Source organism: Trachypithecus francoisi, unplaced genomic scaffold (assembly GCF_009764315.1).
Source record: "Trachypithecus francoisi isolate TF-2019V2 unplaced genomic scaffold, Tfra_2.0 Lachesis_group9, whole genome shotgun sequence".
In the NCBI taxonomy this organism is placed as follows: domain Eukaryota; kingdom Metazoa; phylum Chordata; class Mammalia; order Primates; family Cercopithecidae; genus Trachypithecus; species Trachypithecus francoisi.
The window spans coordinates 32626269-32649651 of NW_022681474.1; the positions used below are offsets into that span (position 1 = coordinate 32626269).

Sequence of the window (23383 nt, forward strand, 5' to 3'; positions counted from 1 at the left end):
TATGGCCATATAGTTTCAGAACTGCCATCAACAGAAGAGACAAGCTAAAGCCGTGCAGGCCCAGAAAAAGCCTCCTTCCCAATGTCGCTCTCATGAAAAATAATGTACAAGAGGCCGGGAGCGATGGCTCACATCTGTAATCCCAGCACTTTGGGAGGCTGAGGCGGGTGAATCGCCTGAGGTCAGAAGTTCGAGACCAGCCTGGCCAACATGGCGAAATCCCATCTCTACTGAAAATACAAAAATTAGACAGGCATGGCAGTGGCGCCTGTCATCCCAGCTACTCGAGAGTCTGAGGCAGGGTGAATCACTTGAATCTGGGAGGCAGAGGTTGCAGTGAGCCGAGATCACGCCATTGCACTCCAGTCTGGGTGACAGAGTGAGACTATGGCTCAAAAAAAAAAAAAGTATAAGAGAAATCCTTTTTCTCATTTCCCAAAGGGCAAAACCAAGTGCCAGGGAGATTCCCCCAAGAACACAGAACTTAGGGATACCAAATTGGTTGACCAAAAAACTAACTCCACTTTCAGACCAAGAAACAGAATTCCCATCTGTGAGGATATGACATACCTCGTTTACCATGATTTTCTTTCCCAAATGGAAGGATTTAATGTATGTGTCCTCTTCTTTTCCCATGTTTATAGGTTAACATAGGATATATTTATCATTTGCGACTAATATATTTTCCACATTCATCCTATATCTCGGATAACTTCTCATATTATGAGTTCTACATTTCCAAGGTAGAATCCAGGAAATTCATATCCCTAGAGTCCCTTGCCTCTACAGGGCAGACACATAGCTTCGCTTCCATCTATCAGATACACCCACGGGAAAAGTGGAAACGGGAGAGACCAACCCTGAAGCACTGAGATGAATCTTTCAGCAAGTGTGGTGGTTGTGTTTGGTTCTGTAGCCGCCCAGCCGGTTCTTCTTGCCCAATGCCTAGACAGAGCCAATTTCTCTAGATAGTGGAATTGCAATAGAGAAAGAGTTTAATTCACACAAAGCTGGCTGGACAGGAGACAGGAATTTGATTATTACTCAAATCAGTCCCCTCAAAAATTCGGGGATTGGGGTTTTTAAGGATGATTTGGTGGGTAGGGGGTCGGGAAGTGGGGGGTGTTGATCGGTCAGATGAGATCATAGGGAGTCGAAGTGGATTTTCCTTGTCTTCTGATCCTGAGTAGGAACATAGAACTGGTTGAGCCAAATGACTTAGTACGGTAGGCATCCGCTGGTGCATCGACATGCAGCATCTGTAAAACATCTCAAGTGCTGATCTTAGGTTTTACAATAGTGATGTTATCCCCAGGAGCAATTTGGGGAGGTTCAGAATCTTACAGCCTCCATCCACACCACTCCTAAATCTTGTAGCTAATTGGTTAGTCCTACAAAGGCAGACTAGTCCCCAAGAAAGAAGGGGGTTTGTTTTGCGAAATGGCTATTATCGTTTTTGTTTCAAAGTTAAACCATAAACAAAGTTCCTCCCAAAGTTAGTTCAGCCTACACCTGGGAATGAACCAAGGACAGCTTGGAGAATAGAAGCAAGATGGAGTCAGTTAGGTCAGATCTCTTTCGCCATCATAATTTTCTCAGTTATAATTTTTGCAAAGTTGGTTTCAGTTCTATCTGGGCAATAGTGGTGCTTCTGGCACCCAGCCCCTAAGTGCTGTAGAAGTCTGGTGGCAGTGACAGGAGTTATTTTTGCTGTACCAGCACCTGGGGCATGATTGGGCTTTGTTCCTAGTCTGTAGCTTTAGAATGTGGCTCTTTGGTCCCCTTTGAGATGCTGTTTGCTATCTAATGTCATTTACTAAATTCATTTTTTGTTTAATATAGTCCAGTAGATTCCATTGTTTGTAATTGAGAATCCTGAGCAATAATGGTGGAGTGAGTAATTTATCATTTAATCCTAATTTACTCAATAATGAGGAGCTACATCCTGGCCTGGCATTATTAGCTACAGAGGCTGGAGTTGTAGCTGGCTGAAGTTTGTGCCGCTCAGGTAAGTATGAGCATTTTGAAGGTGAGGTGTGGATATTGATTAACAATATTCTCAACATCCTCTCTTTCCCTCTTCCACTGTGTTGGAGCCACAAGGTTTTAGTTGGATTAATCTCACACCCCAGCTGCTGGGATAGATCATGATTGGTCTAAAATAATCTGACCACAGTGATTGGTTCAGGGATGGACCAATTAGAAGATGGTTTAGAACTCTTGTTCTAAACTGTGACTTGAAGTCTTATTCTAAACTGTGAAGCCAGTCACAGAGGTGGGTAGAGGTAAGACAGCCACAGAAATACAGCCAGATCAAACTGCACTTGAAGCCTACTACCTGTGAACCTTTTAGTTATTACTGAGCCAGAAGATCCTTTTTAGTCATAAGCCATCTTGAGCTGGATTTTTTTTCTACTTGCAACTGAAAACATCTCAATATAAAAACTATGCAAGGTTTTTGCTCCCATGTGTGGCTTTGAAATAGCTGTGCTAATCATGGAGTTAGCATTTAGTCATCCCAACAGAGGGCAACATTTTGGTTCATTTCTTTTTAAAGTAATCAAAAGTTGGCAGGGCACGGTGGCTCACGCCTGTAATCCCAACATTTTGGGAGGCCAACGCGGTAGATCACTTGAGGTCAGGAGTTCGAGATCAGCCTGGCCAACATGGTGAAACCCCGTCTTTACTAAAAATACAAAAATTAACCGGGCGTGCTGTCAGGTGCCCGTAGTCCCAGCTACTAGGGAGGCTGAGGCATGGGAATCACTTGAACCCGGGAGGCAGAGGTTACAGTCAACTGAGATTACGCCACTGCACTCCAAGCTGGGCAACAGAGTGAGACTCAGTCTCAAAACACAAAAATAACAAAATAAAAGTACTCAAAAGCTATTTAACATATTAAACTTGGTGCCAACTTGTGCTGGGCACTGGGCTGGTGACTGGAGATGGAAAGATGAGTAAGATGTAGTACATGTTCTAAACGGTTCCATTTTAGCAGGTCTCAAAGGAATTTATGCCTCAAAAATTCAACCTTGTTCTATTAGTTAGAACACTGAAGTTCAGAGAAGTCTCTTACCCAGTTGTTAACAGCACCAGGACTAGAAGCAAGGTTTATCAGTGTATTCGTCCATTCTTGCATTGATATAAAGAAATACCTGAGACTGGGTAATTGATAAAGAAAAGAGGTTTAATTGGCTCATGGCTTTGCAGACTGTACAGGAAACATGATGCCCATATCTGCTTAGCTTCTGGGGAGGCCCAAGGAAACTTACAATCGTGGTAGAAGACTGAAGGAAATCACGCAAGTCACATGGCTGGAACAGCAAGAGAGAGAGAGAAGGGGAAGGTGCTGCACACTCTTCAACAACCAGATCTCATGAGAATTCACTGACAATGGCAAGGACAGTACTAAGGGGATGATGCTAAGCCACTCATTAAGCCCCATGATCCAGTCACCTCCCACCAGCCCCTATCTTCAGCATTGAGGATTACAATTCAATATAGGATTTGATGGGGACACAGATCCAAACCACCTCAGCCAGCTACACGCCTGTGGTAATTTTGATTTGATAAATAAATATTTGCATTGAGTATCTAAGACATCTAAGATAACTGGGGTGTTCTGCTTTAGAGTTTGGATGTAGATATATGTAAATTTCCCAGCCTCTTGCAATAGCCTCTAAAATACAACAATGGGATAAATAGATCCTCAGGTTAGTAGGGAATCTATTTCCCACCCTCAGAACAACTTATTCCCTATAAACCCAAGGTTCTCACAGGGAACTCCCTCACTCACATCCAAGGGCCAGCCCTGTTTGTCTGGACATAACAAATCCCAGGTCATACTCACATTGCCATTGCAGCTGTTAGCACTGGAATAGGTTGTCACTGTTGGGTCCAACGAAACAAAGATGGTGCTGAGTTTCCTGCTTCTGAGACCCCCACTATCAGTGGTGTCCAGAGTGCTCAGGTTATAGTGGCTCACCACTGTGGGAAGAGGACAAGCTTCCCCTTCACCAGTGCTACAGTTGAACAAGGCTGTCCCCTGCCAGCGTTGCCCTGCGATCCCAGTGTTAGAGCTCTTTAGGTTCACTTCTAAATCCTTTGCCACTGGGCAAAAGGCCTTGCCCAGGATGACTGAGAAGGAGAGGCTCCAGCATCTGCTGCCAGAACCATGGTTCTCCTTTCATCACTGGACTTAGTCAAAGGGCCTGACCACTATCACATTGGTTTCTGCCCTTGGGGCAATTTTATCCAGAGAGCCTCAATTGCCCGTATCTGTCACTGTGTCTTTGTCAGGGCCATCCCAACTTTTAATAGCACTTATTCTCCAGGAAGAAGCACTGAGATCTGCCGCCATCTTCTCTGAAGCCCCGTGAATTTCTCATGGATATTACCCTTGTCTCACACAGCAGCCATTCAGTTCCTCCTACCCACTGGGTGTTTTCTGGCTTTTGGGTTTTTTTTGGGGGGTGGGGAGCAAAATTAATTTCAATCACATTGAATACCCTATTATAAATCTCTATTGTCTTTTGGATAGAGGAAACTATATCTTCTAAGGACAATAATATTTTAGATTCTCTTTGAAAAAGATCTCACTGAATTGTTGAAATTCTAAAAACCATCACCATAAGGGCTACTATAAAATAAAATCTTTAAGGTCTGGCTCATTGGCTCATGCCTGTAATCCCAGCACTGTGGGAAACTGAGGCAGGAAGATCACCTGAGGTCAGAAGTTTGAGACCAGCCTGGCCAACAGAGTGAAACCCCATCTCTACTAATACACAAAATTAGTCAGCCATGGTGATGGGCGCCTGTAATCCCAGCTATTCAGGAGGCTGAGGCAGGAGAATCGCTTGAACTCGGGAGGTGGAGGTTGCAGTGAGCCGAGAGATGGCGCCATTACACACCAGCCTGGGCAACAGAGCAAGACTCTGTCTCACTCTCACACACACACACACACACACACACACACACACAGGCACACACAGATCTTTAACTAAATTGCTGAATATGGTGGGCAACCTCTACAATGGCTCCTAGGGAGCCCTACCTTTCAGCATACATGCCCTTGTGTAATCCCCTGCCCTCGAGTGTGAGCTGGCACTACCTAGTGACTTGCTTCTAACAAAAAGAATATAGTGAAATCAATGGACTGTCATTTTTGAGATTAGGTTACAAAAAGATTCTGATTTTTTTCCTATTATCTGGTCTCTCTCTCTCCCCCCCACCCCCCATCCTCCCCCCGCCCTCCATCTCTCTCCCTCCTCCCTCCTTACTCTAGGTGAAGCAAGCTGCCATGCTGTGAATAACCCTACGGAAAGACCTGCAAAGAACTGGGGTCTCTGGCCAGTAGCGAGTTTGGCTCTGAGGCCCACCAACAGCCACATGAATGATCTTGGAAGCAGTGTCCTCTACGAAGCCTCGAGAAGACTGCAGCCCTGGCCAACACCTTGATTTCAGTCTCTCTTGTAAGAAATCCTGGGTTTTCTTTAGGCTTATGAAGAGTCTCAGGCACCCAGACTAATTGCAACTGCATCCTGATTCCTGAAAGACAGTCTTGAAATGCCTGTCTGCTGCTTTAATCCACTATGTTTTGGGGGTTGTTACACAGCAGTAGATAGCTAATACACTGAGTATTTGTAATACAAGATATTTGGCTTTATGTAAGACTCTGGCTTCAAAAGTGTTTGCATTCTTTGAAAGCTTTGTTCATACTTGAAGGAAAAATCAGTGACTCCGACCCAGGAAATCTCTCCCTGAGCCTCCCAGCTCCACGGCTGATTGACAGAGCATCTCTGGGTTAACCACCTTCAGTTTCCTCATCTTTAAAAAAGGTATGATCATTTCTCCCCTACTTTTCAGAGTTACACCAGTGGAAATAATACATGTAAAGCCACTTCCAGCAAGTGAAGTGCGGCACACACATGAAATGTTTTGTTTTTAAAAGCCAGTCTTGGCACCGTTGCCATTTTCTGTTCTTTTCCTCTAAACACATCCATCCTTCACACAATCCCAATTGTGCCGTGTTGTGTTTAGCCTGAGAAATACGACCGATTGAAATGTACACCACCGGTGAGGCTGAAGGCAGCACTGAGTTGCTACTGAAATTCAGTGTGTTTTCAAAGCGCTTTTCCCTCCTGTAGGGAGTCGGTTGTCAGAGGACATCCTGGCCTGTGAAGATGAGCACTTCCTCCCGGGAATCGGGTGGAGCCAAGGCTGAGGTCCTTCCTGGTGTTACTCTAACTGAAGCCTCTCTTCTGTTCAGTAGACAAAGAAAGTACCTCATGACTTCCTGCATCCTATTCTCCGGGGTGTAATCCTTGTAAGGAAATACTGACTCTAGAGAGGAAAGGTGTTTGTGAAAATAGAAATAATAATTAAATCATGTAAATCAAAAGAACAAGATGTATGAGGTTTTTAAAGAAACTAAAGAAAATCCCACTGAACCAAATCTAAATTCAATCAGATGAATATCTGACTTAGCTCGGTTAATTAACACGATTTATCAAGCAATAGGTATCCAAAATGTTTCTGTGGTGTTTAGGCACTTTTCTGCATTTTGTGAAATGTCTACAGTGAATGTGTAACACTTTGGTGATCGAAAATGGAGAGGAATCAATTAGAAAAGCCTTCAGTAAATAGTACAGAGAGTATTTTCTTATTTTTGCTAAAAGAAATGCAAAAATGATAAGCTTGAAACAGATGAGTGGAAAGGAGTAGGATGGGAGGGGGGATGGAAATGAGCCTTCTCAGAGTACAACTTTTTATATCATTTTGATTTTTGAAACATATAAATGTTTTACATATTCAAAAAACAAAATTAAATCCAAATGGATTTTTCAAATTCTAAAATTGAATGCAAACAGAAGAAAGCATAAATATATATATATATATATATTATGTATATATCAAATTAAAAAATAACCACAGAGAGAAAAAAGTATTTCCCGTAACTTTTAATTTTAAAAATCTTTTGATTCTGGCTAATTCAAGTTACTTTTCTTTCTTCTTCCTTTTTTTTTTTTCTTGCAGAGATGAGATCTTGCTATGTTGCCCAGGCTGGCCTTGAGCTCCTGGCCTCAAGTGGTCCTCCCACCTGGGCCTCCCAAAGTGCTGGGATTACAGGCACAAGTCTCTGTGCTCAGCCCTCAACTTACTCTTATTTCCAACTGCCATCTGTAATAGGATACATGCTAAGGCCAAAAAGAATGGTAAATAAATTTGAAACTTGACTTACTAGTTTTGTTGACAGCCGTAATGTTAGTTCATTTTACAGGTCAACTTTACCAGGCCATGCGGTGCCCAGACACTTAGCGAAAGACTTTTGGTGTGTCTGTGGGGGTGTTTCTAGGTGAGAGTGACATATGAGTTGGTAGAATGAGTAAAAGCAGACTGCCCTCCCTACTGTGGGCGGGGCTCATCCAATCAGCTGAAGGCCTAAGCGGAACAAAAAGCCTGATTCTCCCATCATAAAAGAGAACTCCTCCTCCTGCCTGCCTTCAGGTTGGCACATCATTTCTTTTCCTGCCTTCAGACTGAAACTGAAACATTGTTTCTATCAGGGTCTGAAGCCTGCTGGCCTTTGACCTGGCTCTCCTGGGTCTTGCTGGCTGCAGACCCCGGGATTTGACAGCCTCTGTAATTGCTAAGCCAATTGCTTACAGTAAATCTATGTTTATTGTATATATTTATATTATGTATATGTTTATTGCATATATTTATATATAATATGCTATATGTTTATTTATGTGTTTATATATGTTATATATAATATAATCATTATATAAGTTTGTTTGTTTTGAGACAGAGTCTCGCTGTGTCGCCTAGGCTGCAGTGCAGTGGTGCAATCTCAGCTCACTGCAGCCTCCACCTCCCGCGTTCAAGCAATTCTTGTGCCTCAGCCTCCTGTGTAGCTGGGATTGCAGCCATGTGCCAATACGCCCGGCTAATTTTTGTATTTCATGTTGGCCAGGCTGGTCTCAAACTACTGGACCTAAGTGATCCACCCACACAGCCTCCCAAAGTGCTGGGGTTATAGGCATGAGCCACCATACCTGGCTGATAAATATTATATATGTTTATAGATGTACATATAAAAACACATACACACAAATCCTTTTGGTTCTGTTTCCGTGGAGAACCCGAACACATTGTAATTCTAAAACAGTTCTATTTTTATTTTGGATAAAGCAAATAATCTACTTAGGAAACAAGATTCTCTCTGTAAGAGAAAAGGTATGAAATACAAAAGAAATGAAAATACAAAATAAAGGAAGATAAGAGAAGTCCTACACTGTGATATTTGTGCAGGGAATGTCATTAAGAACTCATGACTGGCCAGACGTGGTGGCTCATGCCTGTAATCCCAGCACTTTGGGAGGCCGAGGCAGGTGGATCATGAGGTCAGGTGTTCAAAACCAGCCTGGCCAACACAGTGAAACCCCGTCTCTACTAAAAATACAAAAAATTAGCTGGGCTTGGTGGGCAGGCACCTGTAATCCCAGCTACACAGGAGGCTGAGGCAGAAGAGTTGCTTGAACCCGGGAGGCAGAGGTTGCAGTGAGCCAAGATCATAACACTGCACTTCAGCCTGGGCGACAGAGGTAGACACCGTCTCAAAAAAGAAAAAAAAAAAAAAAAGAACTCATGATTACGTTGACAACGCATCTCCCGGCTTTGCTCACTGAAATGCCTGAGCACAACCAGTGCCCAGAGTTTGGCTTCTAAGTGTCATTCCCACTAAAAGGAACCAGGGATCCCTGGAGAAATGGCTGACTTTAGATCTGGGACAGAGAAAGCACAAGATGAGCCTGAGATAACTTGTGCTACAAAGAGAGAGAAAGGCAGTGAAGGGGAGAGAGAGAGAGAGGGGGAAAGAGAAAGAGAGAGAGAGCAAGAGAGAGCAAGAGAGAGCAAAATAAATAAAGGTAGAAGAAGAAAGGAAGCTCCTCTTTTACAGAAATCCAGCTAATATATGTAGAAAAGATTATCAAATCTAAAACATAATTTTGCAGCTCTCAATGTAATAACTGATTGAGGCAAGGATCTTCATGGATTCTTTAACAGCTGGACACAATATTGTTAGTGATGAGTTATTCAAACAATCTCAAAGTATCCCCCCTGCAGATAATTTGACAGTTGAAAACAACAGCAAACTGCAGGTATACAATGGAGATATCTGGTGGTCCCAGTCTTAGCCAAAATATCCAACTTGCATCACAAATATTAGGACAACCTGATAGCATGTGCCTCTTGATGTGATGAAAGCACAGGTTTTCAAGGTCACTTCTGTAATGTTCTTACCAATGTTGTTTAAGCTGAATCTAATCACACATTTAGACTTCAAGTACTCTGAGTTACAGGGAAAAAATAAGAACCAGGAACACAGTAAACACCACCATGAAGAGACAACCAGAACAATCTGGAAGGCAGAAGATGGCACAAGACCATTGGTCTGAACTCTTCAAAAAGTGCATCACAAAAGATATAAAAGCATGTGGACTGTTCTATAATAAAGAAATTAAAGAGCAGTAACAGTCACATGCAATGCTTGAACCTTAATAGGATCCTGAATTGGACAAAGGAATATATACTGCATGAGAAGATATAATGAAATTGTTCATTTAATTAATTTATTTTTGAGACAGAGTCTCACTGTGTTGCCCAGGCTGGAGTGTGGTGGTGCAATCTCCGCTCACTGCAACCTCCGCCTCTTGGGTTCAAGCAATTCTCCTGCCTCAGCCTCCTGAGTAGCTGGGACTACAGGCACGTGCCACCACACCTGGCTAATTTTTTGTATTTTTAATAGAGATGGGTTTTCACCATGTTGGCCAGGCTGGTCTCAAACTCCTTACCTCAAGTGATCCACCCACCTTGGCCTCCCCAAGTGCTGGGATTACAGGCATGAGCCACTGCACCTGGCTGAAATTGTTCATTTTATTAAGTATGATAATGATATTACAATTAGGTAGGAACCATTCTAAGGCGATTCGTGCTGAATTATTTAGAGGTGAACTATTGTGATGACTACAACTTATTTTCAAATAGTTAAGCAAAAAGAAGTGGATATATGTATGTAAATAACAGAAAAAAGAGGGAGGGAGTGACTGGGGGAGAGGAAAAGAAAGGGAGAGACACAGAGAGAGAGAGAGAGAGAGAGACAGAGGAGCACCCAAGCATGCACTGGAGAGAGAACAAGCAAATGGAGCAAAATTGGTGACTCTGGTCCAAAAGTGTAGAATTTCACTTTATGATTTTTTCCATTTTTCTGCACATTTGAATATTTTCAAAATGAGAAATTGGGAGGAAGGTACTGATGATAATACTTGGGGAAAATCAAGTGAGGTTGCTGCAGGAAACGTAATGACAGACCCGTGCTCTTAGATAAGAATAGTAACTTCCCCCACAGCTGGGGAGGAGCACAGCTGTCAGTCAAGGATCACTCTGTGAGGCTGAGTGTGCAGCATTAATGCAAAACAGCAAACCTAATCCACGTGCCCCGGGCCATTGCTACAAAAGCAATGGGCGCTCTTCCCGGGTAGCCCCATGTTCCAGGGAGCCAAAGCTTGCAGCGTGAGGGGGTCTCTTCTTGGAACAGAGGTCAGTGAGTGAAGTCAAGTCAAGGCTTGGCTTTGAGAGATCACATGTCGGTTGCACAAACAGGACGAGAAGGCAGCAGAGTGAGTGGCGGAAAGGAATTTGTGGCTGAAGGAAGAAACGTGGGCTCAGAGCTGGAAGCTTAATATAATTTTATACATGACAGCAGTGTTTCCCAATTTCCGGGAGATATTTTGGCTATTGTTGTTAACAGAGGACTTTCTGTGACCTCTCAGTGTGTTTCAGTTCTTTCACCTGTCCCTACCCTCTCTGCCCCCTGGTACTCAATGATTTCCAAGACCTCTGCTTTCTCTCCCTCCTCCACAACACTAAAAGAAAAACCGTGCAGCTATTTTCCCCAATGCCTGCTCAGGGCTTTCAGGCTCCACCTTCCCTGAAGAGCCTCCTCTGTTACTAGGGTTTTGAAATAACCATGTGGAAACCTAGAGATTCCCCACTGGGCACAAAGAATTACGGTTTCACTGTATGAACAAGAATCACATATTGTTCAAGTTCCCTGTTGGATTGACTATTTTTAATCTACTACAAGCAAAAACCTCATCAATGTTGAAATGGTGTGGTCAAAGCTAACTGGTTTAAAATACACACATATGGTGGCATTCATCTTTCGGGTAGGAATCTATTTGTATTCCTGCGCTCAGCTGCGCCGTGAGGGGTAGGTTGAGAGGAGCCGATGCTGCCTGAGCAGTTCATCAGAGAGAACAGACCAGAGGCAGAGCACCTCGCAGAATGCCCTGCGGCTCCACTGCTTCCGTCGAGTCTGTTCAAAATATTGCTTGTGGCTTTCCACAAACTAATTGCCTTGAAAAATCAGATTATAAATGTTATTGAGTTTGAGGATAAGATTGTTGCTTTTGTTAATCCAACAAGTCCCTGTCTCCATAAAAGGTCCATGTGTCCCATGAGTACTAAATATATGTAGACTTAATACCAGCTAAAACGATTTATGCTCCTTTTTGTACTGGGAACATGGTTTTGCCAGATGGTATCGCAAGCTGGCTACATCTGCTTTCCTTTCCACCCTGGCTGCTAAGATGTTCAGAGCCAAATTTGAAGGCCACCTCTACCAATGCAGTCAAAGCCTTATGACCTGCATTTGGGTTACTATTCTTATTTTTGCATCCTCATGATTTCTTCTTCTTCTTCTTTTTTTTTTTTTTTTTGTTTTAGATGGCGTCTCGTTCTGTCGCCAGGCTGGAGTGCAGTGGCGTGGTCTCGGCTCACTGCAGCCTCCACCTCCCGAGTTCAAGCGATTCTCCTGCCTCAGCTACTCGTGATTGCTTCTTAATTGGTTCTAGCTCTGTAAGTTGCTTGGAATCCTTCTTTGAATGAGGAGGTGTATAAGGGATGGGAAAAACACCGGTCGAGCATAAAACACAGGAGAGGTTGCTCAGGCTCCCATTCCCCTAGTTTGCATATTCATCAAGGGACCGTGGGGTGCTCTTTGCCCTATTCAGGGACAATAGGATGCACACCAGCAAACCAGGAAGCCTGAGCCCAAATCCTCTATAAGAGTAGCACATGTGTGGAGAGCAGCTCTCTGTAAATGGAAAAATACTCAGTAGCAATTTTCCCCAGTGCTGTTGGGGGAAGCCAATAAACAAAGTTGACATTGTGGCATTTTACTACATCAAGGAATGAGCTAGGGCCGCAGGACATTCCCTGCCAAAGGTATCAGACCTACAGACATTTCCATGATGCACAGGCTGCACCTGGAGCCACCTGAGAGAAACAGGAACCGAGCTAGACACTTGATAGACATTTACTCTGTAATCTCCATGTGACAAATCTGTAATAGAACAATCTTATTCCATTTCACACACAAAGAAACTGAGGCTCACAGGAAATAAATTGTCCAAGGTCAAGTAACTGCAAGAAAATGGCAAAGCAATACTTAAAATTAAGGTGTAGGCCAGGCATGGCAGCTCATGCCTGTAATCCCAGCACTTTGGAGGCTGAGGTGGAAGTCTAGGAGTTTGAGACCAGCCTGGGCAACATAGCAAGACCCCAGACCCACAAAAAATAAAAGAAAAAAAAAAAAGCTGGGTGTGGTGGCATGCGTCTGTACTCCCCGAGACTCACTATTCAGGAGGCTGGGGCAGGAGGATCTCTTAAGCCCAGGAATTTGAGGCTGCAGTGAGCTATGATCACACCACTGCACTCCAGCCTGGGTGACAGAGTGAGACTCTGTCTCTAAAAACAACAACATAAAACAAAACAGAAGCAATAGGCTGGGCAGGGTGGCTCACGCCTGTAATCCCAGCACTTTGGGAGGCCGAGACGGGTGGATCACCTGAGGTCAGGAGTTCAAGACCAGCCTGACTAACATGGAGAAACCCCATCTCTACTAAAAATACAAAATTAGCTGAGCGTGGTGGCACATGCCTGTAATCCCAGTTACTCGGGAGGCTGAGGCAGGAGAATCGCCTGAACCCGGGAGGCAGAAGTTACAGTTAGCTGAGATCGCGCCATTGCACTCCAGCCTGAGCCACAAGAAGAAAACTCTGTCTCAAAAACAAACAAACAAACAAACAAACAAAAAACAGCAGCAATAAAAGACATGGTGCATCTGATTTCAAAGTCCTGACTTACTGCAGCATGTCTAAAGGTTCTGTTCAATACCTATCCTTGCCTGTTTCCCCCAGGTCACGGCATGAATGTCACTTCTCTTTTGAAACAGGCTCCTCCTGACGAGGCTGCTACATGAAGTCTACAAAGCATTTTAATTCTTTGGAGTAAGCGAACTTTAAAAACATAAAGCCATGTGGAATGAGGCCAAGGAACCACTGGATAGCTGCCCGGTTTGACTTTGGGTCCCTGTGAGAATTGGAAAGCAAATGTCGAAGAACGGATCTTGCCCTCTGGCACCCGTGAATGTCACAAAAAATTCGTGGAAACTCCTAGAGAAATTCCGCCGCCTGTGTTAAGACTTTTGTAACCCTAATATGTAAGTGCTACCCTGCGGCTGGCCACCGTGGTGGCCACGGTGCTAATGCTGGTGCCCTGCACTGTTCAGCCCCCACAAGGGACCCCTGAGGACCCTCACCTCCTGCCTCTCTCCTACCTGGGCAGCTGCTGTTCCCAGCCAGGGTTGCTGACACTTTGGGAACTGCACCGACCAGTGGATGCTACACTCTGAGCTCCCCTGCAAACCCCTCGGTGAACCTGCTTCAGAGCTGGTGCCTGTCACATTGCACATCCCTCAAAGCCATCTTAGATAGCATGTCCTAAAATATCTGTCTTCCCCTCCAAAAAGAATTTTTGTGCTCCTCTTTTTCCAGTAAATCTCCAATCCTTTTTCCCTTCTTGTGGCTCCTCCTGCTTCCATGCTGCTATTACTAGCACTAATCTAAGATCCTCATCTGTGCCATGCTATCTCCCATCACCAAGTCTTTGCATGGGCTGTTCCCTCTGCCTGGGACACTGGAGCACGTGCCTGTCAAATTATGTGGATGTTTGTCCCCTCCAAATCTCATGTTGAAATGTGACCTTCAGGCTGGGCGCAGTGGCTCACGCCTGTAATCCCAGCACTTTGGGAGGCTGAGGTGAGCAGACCACCTGAAGTCAGGGGTTCAAAGACCAGCCTGGCCAATGTGGTGAGACCCCATCTCTACTAAAACTACAAAAACTAGTTGGGTGTGGTGGCACATGCCTGTAGTCCCAGCTACTCGGGAAGCTGAGGCAGGAGAATTGCTTGAACCTGAGAGGTGGAGGTTGCAGTGAGCCGAGATCATGCCATTGCACTCCAGTCTGGGCAACACAGTGAGACTCTATCAAAAAAAAAAAAAAAAAAAAGAGAGAAAAGAAAAGAAAGAAAAAAGAAAAGAAAAGAAAAGAAATATGACCTCCAATGCTGGAGGTGGGGCCTAGTGAAAGGGGTTCGGAGCATGGGGGCAGATCCCTCATGAATGTCTTGGTGCCCTCCCTGTGGTCCCCATGGTCATGAGTTCACGTGAGATCTGGTTGTTAAAAAAAGCGTGGCACCTCCTCCTCCCTCTCTCTTGCTTCCTCTCTCACTGTGTAACATGACTGCTCCCCTTTCACCTTCCATCTTGAGTGGAAGCTTCCTGAGGCCCTCACCAGAAATAGATGCCGGTGCCATGCTTCCTGTACAGCCTGCAGAACTATGAGCCAAATGAAGCTCTTTTCTTTGTAAATTACCCAGTCACAGGTATTCCTTTATAGCAACAGAAAACAGACTAACACACCTGCCCCAGGTCCCCTCCCTGGCTCTGACTTCCCAGGAGCTCTTCTAGGTTAGTTACCTCCTCTGAGCAGGGCTTTTGACTTCTCCAGACAGTTAGGCCTCTGCTCTGAGGTCCTGTTATAGCCTAGGGGTCTTTAACTTTCATCGCCCTGTCACTGGTATTGATTGTCTGCCTGTCCCGCTGGCCTCCCGGCCCTCTGAGGGCAGGAGCCCCATCTGTGCGGACTGCTGCTCCATATCTCAACGGTGCCTGGCACAGAGCAGACGCTCCGTCAGTGTCTGATGGGTGAGTGAGTGAGCTCTTAAAGAATGGAGATCTAACTCAGACTGATGCTGTCACAATGGTAATCATAAAATGTCCACAGATTTATGTAGCTCTTCGCAATTTAAAAAGTGCTTTCTTCCTGCACTTCGGGAGGCCGAGGCGGGTAGATCACCTGAGGCCAGGAGTTGAAGACCAGCCTGACCAACATGGTGAAACCCCATTTCTACTAAATACAAAAAATTAGCCAGGTGTGATGGTGCACTCCTGTAATCCCAGCTACTTGGGCGGCTGAGGCAGGAGAATCGCTTGAACCCAGGAGGCAGAGGTTGCAGTGAGCCAAGATTGTGCCATTGCACTCCAGCCTGGGCAACAAGGGCCAAACCCCATCTCGAAAAAACAAAAAGGGGTGCTTTCACATATGTTATTTTTATAACCCTTTAAAGTATGTGTTTCTTATAGAAGCCTTGCCTTTTTCACATCTTTTATTCTTCCTAGTATATTTTTGCTTTGGAATTGGTATCAACTCCTATCTCCCTATAATTTTTCATTTAAATAATTGACATTCATTTAGCCACTTTACCTCAGATCTCTTATTTAAAATTCAGAGAAGGCCTTATGATGCCAGTTTTACACCTGAGAAAAATAAGGTCCCCTGACTAGTGAAATAGAGGCCCCCCGGAGCCTGGGCTGTCTGCCTCCATGGTCTTGGTCTCGCAGTGATCTATACTCACCTGTAGTCACTGGACATCTCCATATACGTCCTTCCAAGTTCACATTACCATTGGTAACTGGCCCACAGTCTAATTCCACCCTAGTCCTACTCATGCACCCACATAACAGGAGCATGGTAAACCAGAGACTTTCTAGATTGTCACTCTGTGCATTTCATCACCGGGCAAAATACATGTCATTTTAAATGTCTGCATTTTCATCAGAACAAAAACTGACAAGAACGAATGGTTTGGTTGAAGTTGCTTTTGTCGAAGCATATGGAAATGATCAATTTCTTCCCCAAATGAAGTGGAAACATAGTTTGAATACAGAAATATAACCCAGATCATTCTAAGGGCAGCTTCCTAGACCCCAAGTGGCCCTTAGACCACATCTTGACTAATAGTAATTTATTTATTATTATTCTTTTTTTTTTTGTTTGAGATAGAATTATGCTCTGTCACCTTGGCTGAAGTGCCGTGGCGTGATCTTGGCTCACTACAACCTCCGCCTCCTAGGTTCAAGCAATTCTCCTGCCTCAGCCTCCCAAGTAGCTGGGATTACAGGTGCGCACCACCATGCCTGGCTAATTTTTTTATTTTTAGTAGAGATGGGGTTTCACCATGTTGGCCAGGCTGGTCTCGAACTCCTGACCTCAGGTGATCCACCTGCCTCAACCCTGCAAAGTGCTGGGATTACAGGTGTGAGCAACGTGCCCAGCCAGGCTTAGTAATTTTTTAGATTCATAAGACATGGGCCAGAATTGAAGCCAAGTTCAGACAACTCAAGTGTGGAGATCCCCCTTGGCTCTAATGTCAGTGGCTTTCACTGTAGGGAAGGGCATTTGTCCCTCCTGGGAGATACTGCTGCTGCTGCAGCACATTTGCCCCTTGACTGTGGGTTTGGCACAGGGAGAGGCTCTCCAGGGCTAACCCTGAAGCCATCCCATGCTTTCTCTTATTTAAATGAGTAAATGTTGGGATGGGTTTAGTGCTCACACTTGTAATCTCAGCATTTTGGGAGGCTGAGGTGGGAGGATGGCTTGTGGCTGGGAATTTGAGACCAACTCTGGCAGCATAGCAAGACCCTGTCTCTACAAAAAAAAATGTTTAAAAATTAGTTGGGTGTAGTGGTTCACACCCGTAGTCCCAGCTGAGATGGGAAGATTGCTTGAGCCCAGGAGTTTGAGGCTGCAGTGACCTATGGTTGCACCACTGAACTGCAGCCGGGGCAATAGAGTAAGACTCTATCTCAAATAAACAATAAATAAATAAAATAAATAAATGCTACACGTTAATTTAATGTAATCTGACAAACAACAGTAGACTGAAATACCATCTCCAGGTGCCTGTCATCCTCAGAGTGGGCTGGCATGAAAGATTTTCATTATGGGCAGGGTGTGGCAGCTCACGCCTGTAATCCCAGTACTTTGGGAGGCCGAGGTGGGCAGATCATTTGAGGTCAGCAGTTCAAGACCAGCTTGACCTACATAGTGAAACCCCGTGTCTACTAAAATACAAAAATTAGCCGGGCGTGGTGGCAAGCACCTTTAATCCCAGCTACTCAGGAGGCTGAGACAAGAGAATCGCTTAAACTCTGGAGGCAGAGGTTGCAGTGAGCTGAGATTGCGCCACTGCACTCCAGCCTGGGCGACAGAGTGAGATTCCGTCCTAAAAGAAAAAAAAAAAAAAGAAAGATATTAATCATGGAGAAAATGGCACTGATGTGACCTGAAGAGAGAAGAGCTTCTGCCAGTCTCCCAGAGCAGCAGCGAATGGGATATTCCCCCTTCTCCATTGGGGAATTGCTAGAAAACAACAAGCAGAACAAGAAAGAGAAACGCGACTGGGAGTCAGCTGTCCCCTGAAGTACGGTGGTGAGGAAGGAAGGGCTGCTGAAAGAGAGACAACAAGGTCCAAGGGGCCGGCCATGAGGGCACAGCTGAGTCCTCCAGGCTAGGAGGCTCCCTCCCTGAGGAGCACACACATACATCCCGTGTCTGAGACAATACCAACAGGTGTTGGGCCAGGGCTGGGCCCTTCCCTGAAATCTTGAGACCCAAAAAGGGCAGCACAGGACAGGGAAAGGTATGGACAAAGCCTGATTCCAGGACTTTTCCCAGGGGAAAAGTTTACAGGCGCTCACAGACCCTGGTGAAAGGATTCCTGCTAGCTTGGAACATAATTCAAGTTCTCTTAGAAGTATTAATAGCTGGCCCAGGAAGAATTCTCCTCATCCGAAGATGAGAAATAACCGAGAAAGAACGGACTCGGCAATTTGAAGCTGGAAAATCCGGCCCCAGCTCCTCTGATACTGGCCGTGACTCACGGTTCCGGCCACACGGTCCTTCCGGCCACGGTTCCGGCCAGCCACGGTGGCCCAAGACGAGGCCCCGCCCCAGGCTTGCTCTCAACTTCTCAGGAAGTGAAATGATGCAGGGAGCATTTTGCACTCCCAGAGGGCTGTGGCTTAGAGCCAAGGGAAGGAAATCCACCCCTACAAGAGGATTCTAAGATGCAAAGGGTGTTTCAACACATCCCTGGAACCACCCACCTCTCAACTTATTGGTACATCAAATAAAGGCTAAGTTATTTTAATCGGGATTTTCAGTTACTTGCAGCCAAAAGCATAATAATGAAAAGTTGTATAGAATGTGCCATTTTTGAAATATAAACAGATAAACTAACAAATAAACAATGCAAACACATATGCTTATCCATGCATAAACTATAGAACAATAAATGAGAAGCTAGGAGAAGTGTGGCTCTGCGGGAAGAAAACTGAGTGTCATGGGGATAAGGTGAAAGCAGGCCCTTTTGTCCACTTTGGAGATTTTTTTTTTTTTTTTTGAGACAGGGTCTTGTGTTTCCCAGGCTGGAGCATAATGGCGTGATCATGGTTCATTGCAGCCTCTAACTCCTGGGCTTAAATGATCCTCCTACCTCAGCCTCCCAAGTAGCTGTGACTACAGGTGCGCCACCATGCCTTGCTGATTTGTTTTAATTTTTGTAGAGATGGGGGTCTCATTATGTTCCCGAGGTTGGTCTTGAACTCCTGGGCTCGAGTGATCCTCCCACCTCAGCCTCCCAAAGTGCTGGGACTACAGGCGTGAGCCACAGTGCCTAGCACTGGTTTTCCTCTGGATATACTGCCTAGTCAAAATAAGTATATATATATTTTTTACATCAGGAGATTCTCATTGCAAATATTGCTGCTTTGCTCTCAGGGCTCCAGGCTATAGACAGGCTGACCTACCCTGGGCAAGATCCCAGCATCTCCATTTGTCTCCAGTCCTTGTCTTTTGAGCCTCTCCCATTTGCCCTCCATTTCTGCACATGGTCCTGACTGCCCCCTCCCCTGCCTTCTAGGTGGAGCACTCACCCCTGGGATCTGGCACAGAGACTCCGCCCCAGCTCCTCTGATATTGGTGGCAACTCCCAGTCCTCAGGGAGCGCGAGGCAGGACGTTGCCTCTGGGACCTCTTGTTGGTGCTGGCCCATCTCCACCAGCTTTGCCCTAGACCTCTCCGGAAGCAAATCTGACCCTGGGTGTATTTTCCTCACTCAGAAGACTGTGGCCCCAAGTTGAGTAAACACATGCCCAGCAATCCCAGAGGACGCCACAAAGCAGGACTGAGTGCAGCGAGGGGAGTGTGGACTGTGAATCTGAAATGAGCTGCTGATGGAGGGTTGACTCTCAGGAAATGAGAAGGTCTTTGCAAATCAGCTGGCAGCTCCTGAGGAGATTATTTTCTCCCTGAGTAGATGTTAGCTGAAGATACACTGACTACCAGGAGAAGACATGAACTTTCGGAGAGAAAAACTGCCCAGTACAGGTGTCAAACACAAGGCTGCTCGGAGCGGAAGTTGGCCATTCTGTCCAAGACGACCAGGTTGCTCGTGATTCCAACACAGACTCGAGACTTGTCTAGGTAGAGGGTGAAGAAATCCAGTGGCCTGTGGGCCTGAAGGATTACTCCCATCTTCCTGAAAAGTAGGGGCTTGGGGAGCTGGGAGTGCATTGTGCAGAGGGGAGGGGGCTTCTGAAGCCACAGGCTAAAAGGGAGCCTGGTTCTTCCCCATGTGGGCTGGGAGACTCACATCTAAAGTCTACTTCATAGTTTATATTCTAGGGTAGTAAATTTCTTTCTTCCCTTCTTTTTTTGGGGGGGTGTGGTGATATGGGCAGAAAAAAGAATCCAATAACAAATGATCTGATGTTCTAATAATATTTAACAACCCTTGAATTAGGTGTCTGCACTGTATTGAAAGAAAATATTTGGCTATTGGATTAAAACCTAAAAACCCTTAGAATAACAATAAATAAAGTACAGTTCTGACAACCCAAAACACAGTGAACGAGTGCCCCAGGGGAAGTCTGAGGGCTTGATCCAGAACTGCAAATGCAAGCTTGAAATCTCTTTGAAGTCTTAGGCTTGGTCTTTGAAATTTCATCCAGTTTTAAAATTCATTCGACCCATGAATGTTTATTTTAATATGAAAATCATGTTTTTTCTCCTCTAAAAATCACTCAGTCAAACCCAGTGCTCTAGGAGGGTGTGGCAGGGGAACACATGGGTCAGTTTCAGATGCCCAGGGATTTGAATCATCAGGTGTCCAAAATCGCCAGCCACATTGAGACAAAGGCTGGTTGGCGACTGGGCTGCCGTAGATGGCAAGGACAGGGAGCACAGGTGCCAGGTTTTGGGTGATGGCCAGAGACAATCTTCAGCACCTTTCATCAAAGAACGAGGAAAAATAATTCTACTGGGAGTCACACACACACGGGCCCACAGGACCTCTAACATCCTTGGCATCCTGGTTATACTGTGCATTAGTTCAGGGAGGTTAGGCTGAGATAACAAAATAGGCCCAAATGTGCAGTAGCTCAACACCATAGAAATATAACAGCTCATAGAGGGCTAGATGGGCAGCTCTACCCCATGTAGTCATCCAAGAACCAAGGTTGATGGCAGCTGATGGTAGTCACCTTTAACATATAGCTTTCCTGAGGGTTGCCACCTCAACCATCCAGAAGAGGAAACAAGCATGTCTGAGCATGCCTGCAAAGTTTTTGTGTTTGTTTTTGTTTGTTTGTTTGTTTTTGAGATGGAGTCTCACTCTTTTGCCAGGCTGGAGTGCAGTGGCATGATCTTGGCTCACTGCAACCTCCACCTCTCAAGTTCAAGTGATTCTCCTGCTTCAGCCTCCTGAGTAGCTGGGACTACAGGCACGTGCCACCATGCCCAGCTAATTTTTGTATTTTTAGTAGAGACGGGGTTTCACCAGGATGGTCTCGATCTCTTGAGCTCGTGAACTGCCCACCTTGGCCTCCCAAAGTGCTGGGATTATAGGCATGAGCCACTGCGCCCAGCCTGCAAAGTTTTTATAGGCCAGACCTGGAAATGACTGACACACACGGCTGCTCACAGCACTCAGTCCTATGATCATACTGAACTCCAGGTATAACCGCATACCGCTATTTCTCCAAGAGAAAGAGAACAAGTTATTTTGTTAATTACTTTTTTCTTCTTTTCTCTTTCCTCCTTGTTCCTTGTTCCCCACTTCCCACTTAGCTCTTTAGAAATGCAATGAAAACCTTCAGCTTTCCTTCGCCAGAGGCTCCCTACATGATACTCCCAGATGATCTAACTACCTGCTTACTTAGAAACTCCAGAGCCATGACTCTCTCTCACCAGGAGATCGCCTCAAGAGACAACACTCAATCTGCAACCTAAAGCATGTCCACGATGGAACTCGCTCCCACCTGGAGAACATCTCCGGACAATGGCCACCTTACAACCTAGCTCTGCCCAGGACGGCGCCAGCTGGACCACTCAGTAGATAAGGCAACACAGTGAGTCATGTAGACCTTGCACCTGCTCGCTCCCTCCCCTGCGTGCTGCTCATGCCAGGTTCCCGTTTAAAAGCCCTGCTTTCTGCCCACAAAGGGAAGCAGTAACCTTAAAGGCAGGAGTTTGTACATCTTCCCCTAAGCTAAGACTTAGAATAAAGTCACTTTCTTTACATCAGAACTCACCCCTCTTCATTGGACTCTGCAAGTAGCAAGTGACTGAACCTGAATTTCAGTTAACACAAGGAAGTCTGGGAAAGAAGGTCTAGCTGTTTATTCTGGAAGGGAAACCTAGATTTTAAAGAGTGGCACTTTTTTTTCACATCACCTGAGGCCAGGAAATGACATGAAGTTGTGCACATTCATTTCGGGTAGATTAAATAATGAGATAGCTGCCACACCTGTCACCAGCACATTTCTGGGTAATCCTAGGCTCACTTCCGTACTTCAATTATGTAAAAGAGCCTTTGCCCCCAGTCAGTGAGCAACTGGAAAATGTACTGCATCAGTTATTTATTTCTGAACATCAGTTATTCCCAGAGCTTGATCTGATTCAGTTAGTTCCAGGCTCTCTGTAATGAAATTAATAAAAATACTTGTCACTCTAAGGAACTGACTAGGTACATTGACTAAGAGGTCTGAAGACCTATATTTTTTTGCTTAAATGATCTCTTTATTCTTAAAACTGTCTTCCATTTCAACCTTTTAACTGCTTAATAAGCATTTCTCTAGAGTTCAAGAAGTTTCCATGGCACTAATTCAAATTAGAGTCTCGCTCTGTTGCCCGGGCTGGAGTGCAGTAGCGCAATCTCGGCTCACTGCAGCCGTTGCCTCCTGGGTTCAAGCGATTCTCCTGCCTCAGCCTCCTGAGAAGCTGGGACTACAGACATGTGCCACCAAGCCCAGCTAAGTGTTACATTTTTAGTAGAGATGTGGTTTCACCTTGTTGGCCAGGCTGGTCTCGAACTCCTGACCTCAAGTGATTCATCTGACTTGGCCTCGCAAAGTGCTGGGATTACAGGCATAAGTCACCACACCCAGCTGGCATATGACCTTTTTCATGGTAAGTTTGCCCTGCTAACTTCATTTGTGCTAAAGCAAGCACAAATGGGGTTTATTGTTTCGCCAGCTCTAATGGTCACTATTTGCAATACATAAAACCAGCATAACATCTATGACAGATCTTCCTCCTAATTGAGACACTTTATACTCAAACTCAGAACCACTGTTTTCTGGCTGCTTTTGACTAGAAGGTGAACATTCCAGATACAGTTTGGATGTTTGTCCCCTCCAAATGTCATGTTGAAATGTGACCTCCAATGTTGGCAGTAGGGCTTAGTGGGGAGTGTTTGCATCATGAGGAAGGATCCCTCATGAATGGCTTAGTGCTCTCCTCATAGAAATGAGTGAGTTTCTCACTCTATTAAATCACATGCTGGTGCCATGCTTATATAGCCTGCAGAACCACAAACCAAATAAACCTCTTTTCTGAATAAATTACTCAGACTCTGGTGTTCCTTTATAACAAAGGAAAACAGACTAACACAGTCCCCTGTGTTAGTCTGCTAACACCCTGGTTGCATCTCTCAGCCAGCGTCCTACACAAGGCAGACTATATAAACTATTTAATGAAAACTCACCTTTCCAAGGCCAAGAGCCACCTTGAATCTGTATCATTTCCTTTAGGCCTTCTATTTCTAGAAGGTTAGGGCTCATTTCAAAGCCCT

At 45.1% G+C, this 23383-nt stretch overlaps 1 long non-coding RNA gene across 1 annotated transcript; it reads left to right on the plus strand.

Moving 5' to 3' along the window:
• Positions 1-2257: 2257 nt before the first annotated feature.
• Positions 2258-23155, plus strand: LOC117082405. The gene is made up of 3 exons (XR_004436600.1): positions 2258-2285; positions 7036-7214; positions 21379-23155. It is a non-coding gene; the product is annotated as an uncharacterized LOC117082405 (long non-coding RNA).
• Positions 23156-23383: the final 228 nt, after the last annotated feature.